General features: G+C 40.2%; 1 long non-coding RNA gene across 1 annotated transcript; it reads right to left on the bottom strand.

Annotated features, from left to right (window-relative positions):
* Window positions 1-3,337: 3,337 nt before the first annotated feature.
* Window positions 3,338-10,312, bottom strand: LOC145994645 (uncharacterized). The gene is made up of 3 exons (XR_014442391.1): window positions 10,222-10,312; window positions 6,660-6,710; window positions 3,338-3,489 (listed from the first exon to the last, which is right to left on the bottom strand). It is a non-coding gene; the product is annotated as an uncharacterized LOC145994645 (long non-coding RNA).
* Between the last annotated feature and the right edge of the window lie 394 nt (window positions 10,313-10,706).

Below are 10,706 nucleotides of genomic sequence, written 5' to 3'. Positions count from 1 at the left end.
GAAAAAGTGTGTATTGTGGATTTGTCGGAGATAAAGCATGAGAGCTTTTCTTCACACTGGTAAGAATCTGTGTTAATAACAACATTAATAATTAACTATACAATAAAAAAAAATGTGTATTGTGGACTTGTCGGAGATAAAGCATGAGAGCTTTTCTGCACAGCGCTGGACACGCAAAGGCAAGTATCTTTATTTTCATTCTATTTCTAACAATGATTCGCTATTTTTTCTTGTCACTATAAAAAACTAATTCAATTTTTCTTTTATCACATCTGTCGCCATTTTGCTTGTTTTTGTTTAATTCCTCTTTATGCATTGAGGTTAATCGAAACATAACTTTAGACTTTTACATGGAATTGAAACATAGAATCTTGCCTGCTTTGATTGAATCGAACCTGTGACTCCTCTTTGATCACAAAACAATAGTGACGGCCATCTTGCTTATTTTACCTACTCTTTATGCATTTAAGCTAATCGGTACTGGGGCCCCACACGGCAAAACAACAGATTCTAATTTATCTTTATACATTAGCGGTAAAGTCTTTGCGTTGTAATCAAAAGGCATTTTGTTTTGATTTTTAATATCTGTTCCTGCCTAAATACTAATGGGGACTCAACACACTTCTTTTTTTTTTTAAAAAAAAAAAACATCATTATCAGCCAATTTGACATTGTGAATCGAACCCCGGGGACCTTTTCATTACAGCATAAACATCCTATTTCCAATTAGTTCATTTTCTCTTTGCGCACAAAAAGCTAATCGGAACTTTTAAACAAATACAATTGAATATCCAATTTTCACCAACATTGGGAATCGAACCCTCAACCACTTGGTTGAAACATCTCGCGGAATAAAAAACACCCCCGCGCCCGCGCCGCGCCGCCCCGCTCCGCCCCGCGCCGCGCCGCGCCCCGGTCGCCGCCGCCGCCGCCGCTAAACACAAAACGCGGCCGCCATATTGATTTTATTCAAATACTATTTATGCACAGATGGACTAATCGGGACCTATAATGGCGGGACAAAACAATTGGCCTCATTTAACTACCTAGAGAATCGAACCCGCGACCTCTTCATTACCAGGCGACAACAATAACCACTAACCCAAAGCCGCCATATTGATTTTATTCGAACACTATTTATGCACAGATGGACTAATCGAGGACCTATAATGGCGGGACTAAACAATTGGCCTAATTTAACTACCTAAAAATCGAACCCGCGACCTCTTCATTGCCAGGTGACAACATTAACCACTAACCCAACTCGATTTTCGAACTCAACCATTTTGTTGCCTTTATTCACACACAGGCTAATCGAGACCATTCAATATTGACATCGTCGCCTTGTAATCAAGGGGTCCCAGGTTCGATACTCGGTGGAGGCACATAGTGGTCCGAATCACCACTTTTCAACTGTAGCTCCAATCCTGATTAGTTTTGCCGTGCATAAAACGCACTTTAAAAAAAACTAACTCAATCTATCAATTAATCAATATTGACTCTACCAGGATTCGAACCCTCGACGCCTCTTGTTTTACAGAGCAATAACCTTAGCCGCTAAACTTTAGGGGTACAACACCTTCGGCGCCATCTTTAAATCATTTCTTCATGTGTTTGCATCATACGCAATGGTTGCGCGCGCATTTCCTCCAAAGACACACACACACACACAAACGTACGCACGTGTTAGGTTAGCATACATCAAGAAACAACGTGACAAATCCATTGACCCCCTCCCCCCACCGCTTCCGATGTCTTCAAGGTGATCAGACACGTTCTGCTGACTCAACAATAAAATCGCTCGTACCCCGCTACACCGGATGTAACATAACACCAGCCGCATCAAATTTTTGCTGACGCGTAGGAACATAGTGCTGTCATTCTACTCCCTCGTATTTGGTTTCCCAGCCTTAGTAAACCGAAAGGGAAAAAATAGTAAATGAGTTTGATTGACTCTCGATTGACGAGTGAGGTTATGTTTGAAATCATAGCGTACTATGACGCTAGGAGTCCCGGATTCGAATACCGGCCTGGGTAAGGGTGATCTTGGTGATAAATATCATCATATCATCACTCATCGTCGCGATTAGCCAAATGTGGAAGAGAATCGACGAAAAATAACCTAATTCAATCGATCATTCGAAACGATGAGAATGAAACTTGATTTGATGAAAATGACGAAGGCGAACTTACAAGGGAACACTCATGTCCAGGTTTGGACTCGAGTTGCCCAATATAGGTTTTAACGAAGAGAATTTTACTGTTGCCTGTGCAGAAGTATTAACTTCTAAAAAATAACTAAACATGGTTGTCAATTGTCATCTTTCCTCTTCACGAATTCTTATATCCTTCTTCATTATAAAAACAGTGCACAATTATTAAAAATAGTTTATGTGCAAATGGATCTCGCTGAGCTTGAATTTTTCATTCATGAAGTTTCATCCTGTTAGGTATGTTATGTAATCAAAAAAGTAGGAACTCTTGAAAAGAGTGTACCTTTAAAATAAAAAGGTACCCAATGTACCATTAAAGTAAACTAGGACGTCAGTTCTGCGAAACATTATCGGTTCGCCCGTTTTTTGTTTTGCACTTTATTGTTGCTATTGGAGTACATACATAAATAATTTATAATATATATGATAGTTTGTATGAGTACCATACTTATCAGTTGCGTGCGAAGAATTTTCGAAAGGAATTTACGTGTACTTTTTAAGTAGTCAGCACTTATTTAGCAATATTTTCCTGCCTTTGACTTTCATTTCTTAAAAAGGAATACTAGACCACTGGGCGGTATGACCCCCAGCACCACCCCCCTTTGGACACGCCACTGATAGTTATTTCTGGAAGGCAGACATAAGCATGGTGTAACTGTTTGTTATTATGTAATTAAGGATTAGCTGGGCATCCAAGTTTAATTTCATAATAGTAGTGACAAGGGGTTCGACGGTCGACTGTGGAATTATCTCTAGTGTGGAGCGATATATCTTCCAGACGATATATCGCGATATTGAAAAAATATTGTCCAGACGATATCAACTAGACGATATATCGTCACGATATTTGGCGATATCGAGTTGGCGATATATCGTCATGATATTTGGCCGTAGGTATATATCGGGTTGGCGATATATCGTCACGATATTTAGCGATATATCATCACAATATTTTAGCGATATATCGTCACGATATTTGGCGATATATATCGTGGAGACGATATATCGCCAATATCACGATACGGAAAAAAATATCGTATCGTCTTGACGATATATCGCGATATCAAATTCCCGATATCGTCCACCCCTAATTATATCTAATCGCCAACAAATCACTTACTTATGTTTGCCTTCATCTGCACCGCCTTCTCCTTTCTTGTTCCCGGACTTCCCTTGCTCGCTCCGTATAGGGCCTCTTTTCGCAATCGCTCATGCTTCTCCAGCATTTCCCTGCCTCGATTGCGACCTGCTTAGCTGGCATCCCCGTACACTTCTTCTAAGGGAGGAACAGATCGAAAACTTGAGATTAAGCTATCTGCTATTATTCAAATATGCTATGAAGGCGCTGTGCCCACTAGATTCTAGTGTTAGGCAAGGCGCTGGATTTAGCTAATTTAATAGGAGGCGCGTCCAGAAAGTAAGTTCCGATGGCCTCCGTACGCGGCGCTAGTGGTTGGAACGCGGCGCGCCTATGGAGACGGGAAGACCTGGTATGTGGCTAGGGTCATGGAGTTAAGAAAGGGAGGAGTAAACACTGCGCGCTGTTTCTGAAGCCGGGTCACGTGACAGAACCGGAGAAGTCAGACCAAAACATTCGAAGACGCCGTAAGAAAGAATGTAATTTTGTGTACTTTTGAATAAGATTTAGGAAGGAATGGTGCCTGCTCAACACACGGCTGTACTAACAGAAGCGACAGGAAACGTGAAGGAATAATATTCCATATGCAAATAAAGCTAGTTATAGTTTGTTTTGAAGTATTTAAGTGTAAAGTAAACCTCGAGTTTGCGTTTGTAGTTGGAGCCTACTTCCATGCTCCTTCCAGTCCGCGTGCGCTTGCAGCAGCCGATGCGATCTTGTTCTGTCTGTGAAGTCATTGGTTGAAGTAGATGCGGCCATCTTACACAGACAAACTTAAGCTCCGCCCACTGGCTTCAAAACGAAAGCAAGGAGTGATACGAGACTGCAGGCACCTGGCTAGGGTGACCAAACCATTTCCCCGGATTTCCCGTATTAGAGCTATTTTTCTTTCCACCCGGCTCCAGTATTGACATTATACGAGGGGGTATCAAAAAGTTCGTGCAATCTCCTGGAAGGAAAAAAACTAGGAACCCCCTCGGATATGTGTATTGTACAATGGCCCTTCTAGATTAAGCACACAAATTTTTGTCTGTTTTGGATGTTTATTGCTATCCTTTATAAAGAAAGGTGTCATGATTGACAAAATTGAGGCACGGAGCGTCATCAAATTCTTGCATCTCCAGGGGAAAGCAGCGAAGCAAATTCACGATGAGATGAAAGCAGTGTACAGGGAGGAAAGCCCATCCTATGAGATTGTTTCCAAGTGGAAACGGCAGTTCCAAACCGGTCACATGGTAACTTCCGATGCCCCTAGGACAGGGAGACGTCCTTCACAAATGATGCCACATTGATGTAGAAAGTGGAGAAGATGATACTGGAAGACAGGAGGATCACCATTGAAAGTGTGATTGCTGTAATCGGTGTTAGTTATGGGTCCATCTGGAATATCAACCATCAGCAGCTGCACCTTCATAAAGTGTTGGCACGGTGGGTGCCACAATTGATCACCCCTTTCTAGAAGAGGACTAGAGAGGAAGCAGCACTAGAGATGTTAGGCCGCTGTTAGCTGGATGAAGAGGATTTTATTCAGCAGACTGGTTACAATGGATGAAAGCTGGATCTACCTTTATAACCCAGAAACAAAGGAGATGAGCAAGCAGTAAAAACTCAGCTCCTCACCGCCTCCCAAAAAGGCAAGAGTGCAAAGGTCATCCGCTAAAGTGTTGCTGTCCGTTTTCTGGGACTGTGAGGGAGTCATCCTGACGGACTACCTGCCACAGGGTCACACAATCACAAATGACTATTATTGTGATCTCCTGGCTCGGTTACATGAAGAATTGAATGTGAAAAGGCGAGGAAAGCTTACAAAAGGAGTGCTGCTATTGGCAGACAACGCACCAGCCCATTCTGCCCATGCATCCATTTCAAAAACAGTTCAATTAGGATATGAAATTTTGTCTCACCCTCCATATTCCCCAGACCTGGCACCGAGTGACTTCTTCCCCTTTCCGGAAATGAAGCGTCCACTCAAAGGACGTCACTTTGACACGAGGGATGATGCCATTTCTGAGGTGGAATAGTGTATTCAGGCCCAAAATACAGTGTTCTATAAAAACGGCTTACGCAAGGTGAAATACCGCTGGCAGAAATGTGTCACCAAGCATGGCGACTATGTGGAGAAGGACTAATACCACCATGATTTCGTACTTGTCCAAATTTGTTTCCTCCCAGGTGATTGCACGAACTTTTTGATACCCCCTCGTATTTCTCCCGTATATTTCATTAACAACCAAGATCGCGGAATTTAAGGTCATTCGGAGTTCGACGAGCCATACAAACCTTCAAATCGATTGCAAGATCTTGCACGTTAATTTTTGGCGAGCGGAAGTGACATCATATCTTGCAGTAGTTGATTAGTTCTGCAGCAGTAGTGGACAAATAAATATGGCTTAGGACTAAGAAACACGCAAATTTATAAATTTCTATTCCATATTGTGATCTGTATATTATATAAAATGTAAACTAATTCTTTTCTTTAATATTATCCATTTCATAAGCTTTTGCTGGAGTGACACCGCGCAGATAAAAATGCGCAAGAATTTGGCGCGACTAAATCTCCCGTAAATTCAATGTTGAAAGTTGGAAAACTCCCTTAAATTCATGGTCGAAAGTTTGTCACCCTATATGTGGCTGTAATCTGGTGCAGTCGCAGCGCAGCGAAGTAGAAACTAGTAGAAAGATGGCAGCTCCCATACACCCTCCCGGTCTCCCCGATGGCGCAGTGGTAGCATCGTCGCCTTATAATCAAGGGGTCCCGGGTGCGATATCCGGTGAAGGCATATAGTGGTTCGGATCCCACTTTAAACTGTAGGTCCAGTCCCGATTAGCCTTACTGTGCATAAAGTGGAATGGCACGGCACGGTCAGGAGAAGCACAGACGTGCATTGGCAAGTTGATTTAAAGTAAAACAAATGAGTAGTAGCATGTAAGCAAAGGGGGCGGATGCCTACCCGAAAATTAAAATCGACCCTTGGCCTTCGTTCGCAACCACCTATCGCACTTTGCTGCATATTTTTCTTCACTTTTGTGGTGTTGTGCGACAAATTGAGTAGGGCAAAGTGAAAAAAGAACATTTTGTAGAACAACCCGTTCCTTTATAACGCCTCCGATCCAAGAAACGCAATATCAAACTGAATTAGGACAACCTTACGAAAGATTTAATTTTCGGAGCAGTGAGATTCGAAAAGCAATACATTTCACCACTTACCTGTAGCAAGGGCTGGGGTTAATTTTCCCTAATAGGCATTTCATTTGCATTACACACACATACATATGTATCAAAATATGAAAAAAATAAGCTTACTTACCCTTCGGAATACGGCCAAAAAGACGAAAAATGCCGACTTGAACCGGGGCAGCTAAAAGAGAATCGTACAATGAGTTTCAAGATTGGACACTATAAAATAATGATTGCAATAGGTATCATATATTGTAATACAAAACAATATAACATTCGAAACTAACAAAAAATGTTCAGGCAAGCATTTCATCTGAAATTATGCATTTCACTCTACTTGTAACGAACTCTTGCGGACTGAGATAATTGGTTCACTATACGAAGCGAAATCCCTTCCCTAAGCTGAATTGAGGTTAGAAGTGAGAAAAATAGAAGCAATTTAATTGATACAAAAATATTAATGCAACAAAATATCAAATACAGTATAGCATAAAACATAAAATCAGTTTTTAGTTCACTCTTAATTTACTGTAACTCGAAATCCACAGACTCTCCCTTGCCTCTAACACATGTTTCATTATCACTATGCGTCACAACTAACCGCTTCGCCCACACACTCGACCCCCTGCCTCCCTACAATCGTTTCTTTCAGTCACATTGGGAGCTACCAGAACAAAAACAGGCAGGAAACCTTTTCTTCAGGTCTTCAAGTGTACATAATATAATATGTTTTGAAGTGTTGTACTGCACTTATGATGAAAAAAAAACGATGATAATTCTTCATGGACATTTTTAGGTTCACCAATACCTAAGTTCACTAAAAATGAAATTACTTTGTACTTCACTATAGCCGAATATTCACTACAACCGAGTTTACTACACTCCGTCTCGGGAATCTCTGGAGCAAGCGAACGAAAACAGGACTCGAGGGGCCTCGGTCAATGAACGCGTGAGAGAGGAAGTGACTGCACAGAGGGTGGTTGCAGCTACCAGCCGATTGCAGCAGCGCGCACTGCTTTGCTCGGCCAACTCGCTTTCTCCCCTTCACTACCGTTATGTGCGGTTCGTACTACGTAATGTGTATCTGTCATTGTTCCAGCCAACAAAAACCTACCATGTGACTGTATTATAATATGTGCTAACGAGATATCAACGAGGAGACCCTGGTTCGAATCCCCGTCTGGGCATGGGTGCTTTGTGTGTCCCTTCATCATGTAATCATTATATGAAATTAGCCAAAAGAGGCAGAATAGCGAAGTAAAATGAACCAAATCGATGAATCAATCAATGTGTTTCTGCACTTAAAACTTCAACCAAAATTTTACATAAACGTGATCTTGCATTTTCAACGTTGCAGGAGTGGCATTCAGGACATTTATTTAGACACAAATTCTATGAAATTAGACGTAAAATAACGAACCTGGGCACTTATAAATAACTGTATTTTTCTTTGGACCAAATCTAGCTCGTCTTTTCTCTTCATTTTGGGTAACTCTATCCTTTTCAAAACCTAACTAGGATATCCACGAGATCTCGCGTACGTGTACCTCACGTATGCATGTTATTTCCCTACCGTCCTATCCACTCATGTAGTATTCATTTCCTCGCCGCGACCCCTCGGCAAAATTTATATCAACTACTCCGCGAAGCACCGACTTTTCCGCTCCGAATTTGAATTCCCCAAAGCGCTCCTCGAAAAAAGCGGCTCCGCATTATGCATACAGAAGACACTGAATGCACCGGAAAGATGAAGAACGAATTTTCTTTCAGGGTTTCCCCGTACAAGGCTTCTCGGATTCGAATCCGAAGAGAAGGTACAAAAAAATGTCTAGTTTACACACCGTCGCTCGATGCAGCCACAGACTACTTTTCTTCTTCTTCTTCTTTCGATCAACATGTCGACTCGTTGGGAAGCCATTAAAGAAACTCGACAACATGGCCGTTACTGTTTGCAGGTGTGGGAAACTACTTCTATGTAGCCATCATGGTTGAAATCCAGCTTTGATGACTGTAGGAACAGTTCAAATGGCACTTATCGCGATTTTTATTGCAGTTATATCGCTTGTGGTAAATAAAATAGCTGCGTAACTCATGTGGATGCAGTCATTTAGTTCTCGGTATTGTTATCGACATCGAATATGAGATATTCAACACCATAAAAGCTATTTGTTGCTTCCAGGCCTGTGAAATCCATACGAAACATACCTTCTGGTATGTTGTTTCTGTAGGGGACATCCATTAACACTCGCTTTTGCAACAACCAATAAAAATAACAAATATTATGTAATACATTTATAAAGTAAGCTACACAACACAATACAAAACCTGTTACAAAGAACAAATTGAAATTATCCGCATATTACACTACAAATTCTCTTAACTTCATTTTATGCATGATAATTCTTCCGTTTAGTGAAAAATATAAAAAACTGAAAAGCAGTAGCGGCGATCAAGGGGGCGTGGAGGACACTTTGCCACCTTTGCCCCCGCACTATGCAAAACCTTATCTACCAAGGGAAAGTAAACTGTCCTTGCCCCCAACCCCCGATTTGGAACATAATGGCTGCCACTTTCTCGTTGTTTTACGACTATTTTTCTCTTTCTTTTGTGTGTGTGTGTGTGTGTGTGTGTGTGTGTGTAGGCATATAAGATTCTTCCACGCGTGGATGGTAAACTGCTGATATAGAGAGGAATCAACTGTAATGGAGCTTGCAGTAAAGTAATTTACATTAATCTAATGACATTAAGCTTGGTATATAAGTGTTAAATCTCACTTCAAACATATACCAGTAAACTAGATTATTTAATATGCTTAATTTTATGCCAGTTGCTGAATTACATGGAAATATCAGAGAGGTATAAATATAAGCAAAAATAACAACAAAACAACAACTTGTTCTACCAAAACCCGATAGCTTACTTTCATGTTCTATAAGAAAAAACAATTTTATAAAAGAAACTTATATTTTCCAGTGTAGCTACAACACGACAATCTTTCTACCCTTTAATTTCTTGTTAATAAAATATATATATTTATATATACATATACACAAATATACATATGTCTGTAGAGAGAAACATGTCTTCAGATAGTTTTTTTTATTATTATTGAGTTGGTGCTTTAAGTCCACTTTATGCACAGTAATGCTAATAGGAACTGGACCTACAGTTTAAAGTGGGATCCGAACTACTATGTACCTCCACCGGGTATCGAACCCGTGACCCCTTGTTTACATGGTTACGACGCTACCACTGCGCCATCGGGGAGGCCCATATCCTCAGATAGCTCTAAATAAATCTCTGTAGAGAGAAATATATCTTCAGATAACACAAAAGTCTGATTCGTTCACGTTTTGTACGTTGATATAAAATACTAACTAAGAACATAGTCAATAATACAGTCGATTTGAATGCTGAATCTGCCGTATCTAGTAATCTGCTCATTATAAGTTACAAAGGTTCAATTGACAGATTTATACTTGTGCGTTCAACTAAATGAGTAAGTTTGATATAGATTAAATCTAATAGCTACACACAAAATTCATCTACAGCAGTATAATATGTACATGAATTTTCCATGAAACATGTGTACAATGTTAAATACTTGAACAATTTATTTTGTATTAATAATGCGCACTGCATAATGTTACAGATTTTATAAGTGTTTTATGTTCAAATATAGTTATAAATACCTTTTCAGGCATTTTGTCTTATGCTCTGCCTGCTTCCACCACCGTTGCTGTGCCTATTAATTAACGAGGTACTTAATTAAATTTAATAGCTTGAAGATGCATTTAAAAAGCAGCTTTAGCCCATGGTGGCTACATTTGTTTCCTATGATTACGTACTTTCTACGCTCTTATTATGTACAGCGCGTTTTCTAATATTAAAATGTAATGCTCTGGAAAGTGGAAGTTCGAATTAAAAAGAAAACAGAATACATCCCTGAGGAGGGGAAATCTAAAGACGAAGATATAAATGAACGTGACGTCACACAAGTACATCGAGAACCAGTTTTTATTTTTTATTTTTGTAATATTTAAAAAGTAATTTTATGTTAACTTCGTGCGTAGAGTAGTAGGCTGGTAGAGTATCGCAGTTTTTCTTGTTGTTGTTTTTAACACCTAACAAGCAATGACTTTTTCGTACAGATTTTTGAGGAAAGGCTTTATCACTG

The sequence above is a fragment of the Lepisma saccharinum genome, chromosome 1, assembly GCF_977018435.1.
Source record: "Lepisma saccharinum chromosome 1, izLepSacc3.1, whole genome shotgun sequence".
NCBI classification, from domain to species: Eukaryota; Metazoa; Arthropoda; class Insecta; order Zygentoma; family Lepismatidae; genus Lepisma; species Lepisma saccharinum.
Note: the sequence above shows the minus strand (reverse complement) of the source record. Positions and strands in the feature narration are given on the sequence as shown.